The following is a 9714-nucleotide window of genomic DNA, read 5'->3' as shown; positions in this document are numbered from 1 at the left end:
TTGGATGCACCCCCGAGGCATGTCAGGAAGGACCTTCGTGTATACGAAGAGAGCATACGAAGTTATGTTCAGGATCCCTTAGATCGGACTTCGTATACAGCAGCTTTGAACGACATTCATAGAGACGCCATCAATACCGCGGTTTCAGGTTACCGCATGAATGTCGTTCTTGGAGGTCACATATTCATACTGTCCAGCCCACCCTACTTCACTTAGCCCAATGGATTTATGGACTAACCCCATTGAAGTAGCCCAATTTCTTGGCTTGGACCTAAATACAGAACCGCCGGATTAAAATTGTATAGTTTAAGCTGATACAACAACAACATCGTCATCTTCCTACGCATTCTGGCGTCATTTAATTTAAAACTACGTTGAAACGTAATTATTTATTTTTTTTTTTGCTTCACTTGGAAAAGTATAAAAAAGTTAATTTTAAACACATTTTATTTATTTAAATAATTTAGATACATTAGATTTGCACAATTGATAAAAGTTTTAGGGCAAAAATTCATGTTTCTAATCAGAATCAGGATTATAAGACAAACAGCTCTTCCTGCATATTTTGTTCTAAAAGTAAGTTTTGGATATCATTATCTACTTTTAGTTTTATTTGGGAACATAAAGAAGTTCGCTTAGAGATCGATAAAATAGGAGGATCAGAAGAGAAGAGAAGTGAATGCATCAAATCATCCATTGTGTTTTTTCTTGAATTGTTTCTTGTATGTTGTTCTGTAATTTTCCTTAGATCCTTTTTAACTGCTTCAACTTACCTACAAACTAATTCAAAGGTTTCTTTCTCGAAAATCATTTTAATTGGTCTACAAATCCGTGTTAAAGAAGGTCGTAAATTCTCCCAAAAAATAACAATGCACACAGCAATTATGTTTTAATCCATTCGAAGCGATTCAGCGTCAGAAAATCATTGCCGGTGTGTGGAATGTCCACTAGTTTAGTAATAAATATAGTTTCCAAAAAATTAATTACTTGTGTCAATATCAACAAAAATCAGACACTGAGTAATTTGGCGCCAAGTTTTTAAATTTTTTAAATACAAAAAGCTACAACATAAAATATGTTTGAGAGCTCGCAGCTGTGCGAATATTAAGTTTGCAAACGTGCCCATTTCCAACTCTGAAGAGTGCTCGCGCGCATTTTGCCGGCAATTCATTCAGCACCCAGAGAGACAATGCGAAGCGAAGCAAACTTCACAACCTTTCAGCCACGGACATACCACAGCCCTTCTCCCCAGCCGAAGTTGCAGACGTCATCAACAACGCCAAACCATATAAGGCGATTGGCCCCGAAGGAATATTCATGCTGACGTTAAAACACCTTGGCGAGCGAGGAGTTGAATACCTGACTGTCGTCTTCAACAAGTCAATGAGCAGCCTCGTAATACCCGAAGCCTGGAAATGGAAATAGGGTAGATTCATTCCCATTTTAAAAGCTGGGAAAGACGCGACGGGGGAAAAATCATACAGGCCAATATCCCTTCTATCACCAGTCGCGAAGACTCTTGAGGCGCTTCTCTTCCCCCAGCTGTCCAGCCACCTAGAAACATAAAACTGAGCCTTTTTAGTGACTATTTAGTTAATGTATCCAAAATTAAACTCAAGTTTGCTGGCAAGGTAAGCGAGTTGAAAAAAAACATATAAAAATCACTTAAGAAGCGAATACAAAACTCTAATTAAAATTGTGTTCGCGTGTTAAAAAATAAAACTCTTTAGTTTGAATTTTAAAACGAGCGATATAAATTAAATAGCGATTTTATTTTTCCCACGCATGAAAAATATGTAAAACAAAAGAACATTGACAAGCATGATGTACATCCTAAACAACAATTTTTCTTCAGAAAGGAACGTAAAAAATGGTTTATAAATAAAACAACAAATCAACAGGCATGATATTGCTTGACATAAAATCTGCGCTTGACTCTGTCTGGCACAACGGAATAGTCATTAAGTTAAATAGACTCAGTTTTACTAAGGAACTTATTAAATCAGTCCAAAATTTTCTCAGTAGTAGAACGTTCTATGTCTATATAGGAAAAACCAAATCACAAATAATAAATACATCAATGGTTGTCCTCAAGAATCTTGCCTATCGCCAAGTTTATACAACGTTTTTACAGCAGATATTTCAACCTTTTCAAAATGTAGAACATCAATATTTGCAATTATACGTCCACTGTCAGCCCTGATGAATATGCAACTAATATAATGTGAAATTTACAAAATGCCTTGATTGGTCCCAATGCGTACTTTAATAAGTAGAATAATGTGATCAATCCGCAAAAAAACGCCATATATTTAACAAGAAAACGAAAATCCAGTTTTGTACCACAAAATTTTCTTTATTTTATGAACCACGATATTACACGAGTCTGCAAAGTTAAATACTAAGGTGTTATGCTTGGACTAAATTAAACTTTAATCAACATATACCTTTCCTCGTTGACAAAATTAATAAAATAACCCGAATTATGTATTCCTTCATAAACAGAAATTCAGTGCTCCATGTAGACAACAACATCGTGCTACAGCATGGTAAACCTCCGCTAAATGACCCCTTAAAAAGCTACAGATATCACAAAACAAACTACTTAAATGATATTTAACCTACCGTGCAACTATTCCACTGCATTATACTTCGGGATTCGATGTCATTCAGGAAAAACTCGCAAAGTTGACGTTAAGCTTAAATAACAAATGTCAAAACTCTCTCTCAACATAGTAATATTCAGGAATGGAAAATTTAGTACTTTTTCAGTACTTTTAGATACCCAAAAATACCGCAGTACCCCTCGTCCCATTTTTAGTACTTTTTACTAATTTTCAAAAAATATTGACAAAATTTAAGTTTTTCGTGTCACATGAAAGTCTTTTATATTTTTGGTAAATCAGTTTCTTGTGTAATTCTCTATAACGCCGGGCAATAGTCATTTTCAAACATGAACAAATCTACATGTACAAATCTACATGTACAGTACTGTGGACCATTAGTATTAACTGTGTACTCAGTTTTTCATAATAAGCTCTTATGCCCTTGTAAAAGGACCATAAAGTTTAAAGCACATAAAATTTCAAAAGACGGAATTCCAAATTTAAAAAAAAAAATATCAAATGAAGCTGAGAACCTCTGCTTTAAAAATAATATTATTTATTTCAATTCATTAAAATAAATATATGGAAGTTAAAAACAAATGGAAGTTAAAGAAAATTTGTCACAAAAAAGTAGTTAAAATTATTGTTTCGAAAATGGGACCTTTTTTAAATTTAATTTCAGTCAAATATATAATATAGATACATTTCCCCAGCTTTAATTTGATACTAATATTTAAGAGCTTAATGCAAAATTGCTCTAAATGGACTATAGTTTCACATGCATATAAACTTTTCTATGTGTGAAATTTTTTTTCAAGTATGAATTTATAGTCGGACATTACCGACCATATGGTACCCTACACCAGTCAGTATGTTAAAATTGTGGATTATTTTTTTAAAAAATAAAGCATTTAATTTAATTGTTCTATAAAACTAATTTTTGATGATTATTATTGACATTATAAAACATTTAACGAAATTATGAGCCTAAAGATCCGATTCGGGGGGTACGGTTGTATAGGGGCTGGGAGAAATAATGGACCGATTTGAAAATTGCGACCTGTAGCGTGCGCACAAGGTTTACATGGATACACAGACAGACGGACGGACAGACAAACGGACATCAAATTATCATAAAAATTGCGACCTGTACCGTGCGCACAAGGTTTACATTGCGCGTTCATATTGTTCTAATTACAAAGATTTTCGGCAATCCACACGTACACAAACCGATCATAAATAGAACTCATAGCAATAGCGTAAAAATTGCAAAAATTTGTAAAAACAACAACAAAAATATTTTCAAACAAGAGAATAACTTGCAAAAACTCGTACACTCCAAAAACTTTTCAGGAATGTATAATATTAAAAATACATAAAAACAATATTTTTAATACTTGTTTTAAACATTTTACATTAAAAGCTTTAATCTTTGTTTAGAAATAAACATTTTTCTCTTCTTTGAATATGCTTTATCTGTAAAATTTACAATTTTACTTCTTATAAAATTTGATCATAGCAAGCGTAACTAGGAAATCTTTTTTCTAAGTGTTTTATATATATATATATATATATATATATATATATATATATATATATATAATACATACTACTAATCAGAAAAGGATATTAGTTCCAGGAATAAAAGTTTTGAATTGACATTCAGAGATTGCTTTGAAAGAATGCCACATGCTGCATTTAAATTATGTATGGTGTATTCAACTATTTTAATCCAAATTTAAGTAAATTTATTCGAAATAGAATTTTTTCTTTTCCAGTCTTGCTCTGAGATTAAATATTAAATAATATATTTTTTGTAATGTTATTTTTTCTTTTTAATAGGACTTGATCAATTCGTTCAACAATTACGCGATACTTGTACACACAAAGTGAAAGCAAACTCCGTTAAACAGGAGTATGAGAAACAAGATGAATTAAAGCGTTCGGCATTGAGAGCCGTATGCGCTTTATCTAAGATTCCAAAAGCAGGTAAATATCATATTTTATATAAAGAAAGCAATATGAATATTATATACATATACATTTTTTTATTTAGATAAAAACCAACAGTTGACCGATTTCCTAAAATCAATTAAAGATTCACCGGAGTTAAGCAAAATATATGAATATGTTCAAAAAGATACCGTTGCTAACAATTCTGAAATTTCAATGGACCAGAGCTAAATTGAATTATAGTTATCCCTCTAAGTCAACTTTGAAATAAATAAAATTCAAAATGCTATCTTAAGTTTTTTGACATATTAATGATTTTGAATTTGACATTTTATTTTTAATTTTTGTCTCTAAAATTGGTTCTGCTTTAAATTTAATTCTAAATTTCTTCAATAATTTTTATGAAAAGAAATGTAATTTTTCTTTAGAAATAAATGATTAAATACAAGTAAATAATAAATATCAACAAAAATATTTATTTTTAATACGTTATTTTTTTAACTATATGCCATATATACAGTAGGTCTAATAAGTATTCGAATTTAGGTAAACCTTGAAAAGAAACCAAATTTAATAATATATTTTGTGTGCAAAAAAATAAATTAATTTGTTATATTGTCTAAACAGCCTTAGGTTTTTAAGACTTGAAAAATTTACATTTACTTAAATTAAATTAGCTTTTTTTTAAAAAAAAGTCCATAAAATTACCTCACAAAAGTATACGCATTTTTCCTGTATTTCATATATGATCATATTATACGAAACACAAATTTTAGAATCGAATGGTTTTTATTGCTTTAATGCAGTCATGGGCAAACACATACCACCATGTGTGTATTTGTGTGCGTTAAGCAGCAGAGAGATGACTGCACGTTATAACAAAATGGTGGTACACTGAGAAAAGTTTTGAAATTTGTTTTCTATTGCAAATACTTTTTACGACGAGAAAAACTCATGAACTTTTGGGCATTTTAAACAAAAATGGAATAAAGGGAAAGGGTTTTTCATTTAAGAAAAGAAGTAGTATTTTTAAAAAGTAGTATTAAATAAAACTACTGAAATATCATTAAGAAAATCACGACTTTCTATTAGATTTCGAACTTTTAAGGAATATTACCGAGATATTAACTGAACTTAATTTAAAGTTCAACTAATCTATCCAAATCAATGTTTCCTTTATATTCCTTAATACGCAATAAGTCACCAATGTGTTGATCGGTTAACCTATTCCGCAATTTACTTAAAATCAGTTTCATACTTGAGAATGCCACCTCACAGTTATATGTGGTGCCAAACATGGAATATAGCTTATATATTTCGTTTTTTAAATTGAAATATTTTGTATCATCTATCTTTTGCCAAAAATTTTCCCCAGATTCCATAGAAACTTCAAAATCATTACGCATTTTATGCAATTCTTCGTGAAGAAAAGCATCTTGCTCTTTTATTTCACATCTAAGGGGATTATCATGTATTTCTATTGTTTTTTTTATAAATTTTAAGTCTTGAAATCTGTCATTGTAATTCTTTTTTATGGACTCAACTATTTTGGCGTATTTCTGAATACAATCAAACGTATTAAAATTAAATTCTATGAATATTGATGAAGTTTTCTTAAGATTTGATATACTATTACCAGGGAAACCATAATATGCAAATGCATGTTTTTTGTGGTGCGTCGTATGGACTCGTGGATAAGATATTTATACGTTTCACACCAATTTAAGAATTTTGGCATCGATTTGTTATAGCATATTTTTGCATATTTTACCCATAAGAGCATAATTTTGCATGATTTGACTTTTTTAGCATATTTAAGGCATATTTTCGAGTTTTTAGAGCATATTTTACTCTTTTAGTGCATATTTTGATGTTTTCGCTTTTTTTCGTTTTTGTACATTTTCAAAACTTTATTTAAAAAAAATAAAATTTAATTTTTTATTTTTAATTTTTCAGCCTATTTTACAATTTTGAAAAAAAAAATTCGTTTGTAGAACTTAAAAACTGCAAAAAATACATTACTCTCACGAAAACCAATGTTATAGTTTTTTGTTCAATAAAGCATTACATTTTAAATCAGACATAAAACCTATTACTTTTGATTTCATGAGACCAATCCATTTTTATAGTTTAAAAAACTAATTATTGGAATTTATGACAACACCGATTAAAATGTCAGTTTAGAAGCTATGAATACAATTGGTAGAAATGTGTCAAACTTTGTCGTTTGAAATATGTTTTTTGGGGTCCAAATGGTTTCATGTTATTTATTGGTTATCTGAACGTAAAACGGAATTCTATTAAACTAGTTCTTCAAACTATGAGATGAATCAATTATAAAAAATCTTACAGGATGAAATATGACACTAAACATTTATTATTTCATTACAATTTCTGTCTTTTTGAGCTTTTCAATGTTAAAAAATAATAAAAAATTTTATTTTTAGAGCATATTTTTTTAAATTTTAAGAGCATATTTTGAGTTTTTACGGCATATTTAAAGCGCTTAAAACACTTTTTTTAGAGCATGTTTTCGGTTTCCCTGACTATTACTTTTTAATTGATTTATTAAGAGATCTAATTTTGTACTAAATTGGTGAATAATTCTATTCAAATGAAATATTTTTATATTTTTACCTTGCTGGCATAAATTAAGGTCATTTAATATCTCGGTAATCTATATATATAAAATTCTAACGTTACTGACTGACTGACTGATTGACTGATTCATCATCGCACAGCCTAAACGGTTAAAGCTAAAGAGCTGAAATTTGGACAGGGGGTTGGTCTCCCACCAAATAGATCCACTAAGACGGGATTTTTGGAAATTCGAATGTTTAGGGGGTAAAAAAGGGTAAAAACGGGTAAAATCGGTAACCTCATATCTCCTAAAATAGAAAAGATACAAAAATAGTTTAAAGCTTATCGTCGTTCATTTAAAAAATAAGCGGACAGGTGTCTGGTACTTTTTTCAATTTCGGCCCCTTTAGGGAATAAACGGGTAAAAACTGTATTTTGGTACTTTTTTTGCACCCCATGTATCTTTAAAACCAGTGAACATTCAAACAATATTTTCGACTCCTTCATAACTTGACGAAAAAATAAAAATATAAATTTAGTACTTTTTGGTTATTCGGATGTTTAAGGGGTGAAAATTGTACCTATTTTTGGTACTTTTTTCATAAAACATTGATTTTGGTTTATTAACTTATACATATAAATACGTAATAACGGGCTCCCACTACGATGTTGCAACATTTTGGAATAGAATTTTTATTTCGTTAATGAAATTAAGCATGTAGAGCCCGGAGTAAATGAGAATCTATAAAAGGGGACTTTTTGGTACATTTTCGTTCTTCAAAAGGTACTTTTTGGATTTTTGTATAATATTGAACCTAGAAACATGAAATTAAGCATGTAGAGCCGGAGTAAATGAGAATATATAAAAGAAGAATTTTTGGTACTGTTTCGTTCTACAAAAGGTACTTTTTATGAGAATCTATAAAAGGGGACTTTTTGGTATTTTTCGTTCTTCAAAAGGTACTTTTTGAATTTCCTATAATATTGAACCTAGAAACATGAAATTAAGTATGTAGAGGATGGATTAAGTGAGAAACTATAAAAGGGGACTTTTGGTACTTTTTCGTTCTTCAAATGGTACTTTTTGGATTTTTGTATAATATTGAACCTAGAAACATGAAATTAAGCATGTAGAGCCCGGAGTAAATGAGAATCTATAAAAGGGGACTTTTTGGTACTTTTTCGTTCTTCAAAAGGTACTTTTTGAATTTCCTATAATATTGAAGCTAGAAACATGAAATTAAGTATGTAGAGCCCGGAGTAAATGAGAATCTATAAAAGGGGACTTTTTGGTACTTTTTCGTTCTTCAAAAGGTACTTTTTGAATTTCCTATAATATTGAACCTAGAAACATGAAATTAAGTATGTAGAGGATGGATTAAGTGAGAACCTATAAAAGGGACTTTTGGTACTTTTTCGTTCTTCAAATGGTACTTTTTGGATTTTTGTATAATATTGAACCTAGAAACATGAAATTAAGCATGTAGAGCCCGGAGTAAATGAGAATCTATAAAAGGGGACTTTTTGGTACTTTTTCGTTCTTCAAAAGGTACTTTTTGAATTTCCTATAATATTGAACCTAGAAACATGAAATTAAGCATGTAGAGCCCGGAGTAAATGAGAATCTATAAAAGGGGACTTTTTGGTACTTTTTCGTTCTTCAAAAGGTACTTTTTGAATTTTTTATAATATTGAACCTAGAAACATGAAATTAAGTATGTAGAGCCTGGATTAAGTGCGAACATATAAAAGGGGACTTCTTGAAACCTTTTCTTTCTTCAAAAGGTACTTTTTGGATTTTTGTATAATATTGAACATAGAAACGTGAAATTAAGCATGTAGAGCCCGGATTAAGTGAGGACCTATAAAAGGGGACTTTTTGGTACTTTTCCATTCTTTAAAAGGTACATTTTGAATTTTCTATAATATTGAACCTAGAAACATGAAATTAAGCGTTTAGAGCCTAGATTAAGTGAGAAACTATAAAAGGGCACTTTTTGGTATTTTTTCGGTCTTCAAAAGGTACTTTTTGTGTTTTTTATAATATTGATCCTAGAAACATGAAATTAAGCATGTAGAGCACGTAGAAAATGAGAATCTGTAAAAGCGGACTTTTTGGTACTTTTTCGTTCTACAAAAGGTACTTTTTGAGTTTTCTATAAAATTTAACCTATAAAAATGAAATTAAGCATGTAGACCCCGGAGTAAATGAGAATCTATAAAGGGGACTTTTTGGTACTTTTTCGTTCTTCAAAAGGTACTTTTTGAATTTCCTACAATATTGAACCTAGAAACATGAAATTAAGTATGTAGAGGATGGATTAAGTGAGAACCTATAAAAGGGACTTTTGGTACTTTTTCGTTCTTCAAAAGGTACTTTTTGGATTTTTGTATAATATTGAACCTTGAAATATGAAATTAAGCATGTAGAGCCCGGAGTAAATGAGAATATATAAAAGGAGACTTTTTGGTACTGTTTCGTTCTACAAAAGGTACTTTTTATGAGAATCTATAAAAGGGGACTTTTTGGTATTTTTTCGTTCTTCAAAAGGTACTTTTTGAATTTCCTATAATA

At 30.2% G+C, this 9714-nt stretch overlaps 1 long non-coding RNA gene across 1 annotated transcript; it reads left to right on the top strand.

The window, feature by feature from the left end:
- The first annotated feature begins 4333 nt into the window (after positions 1–4333).
- On the top strand, positions 4334–4739 carry LOC124419731. The gene is made up of 2 exons (XR_006940785.1): positions 4334–4595; positions 4663–4739. It is a non-coding gene; the product is annotated as an uncharacterized LOC124419731 (long non-coding RNA).
- Positions 4740–9714: the final 4975 nt, after the last annotated feature.

The sequence above is a fragment of the Lucilia cuprina genome, chromosome 2, assembly GCF_022045245.1.
Source record: "Lucilia cuprina isolate Lc7/37 chromosome 2, ASM2204524v1, whole genome shotgun sequence".
Classification (NCBI taxonomy): Eukaryota; Metazoa; Arthropoda; class Insecta; order Diptera; family Calliphoridae; genus Lucilia; species Lucilia cuprina.
This window is presented reverse-complemented; position numbering and strand designations above follow the sequence as displayed.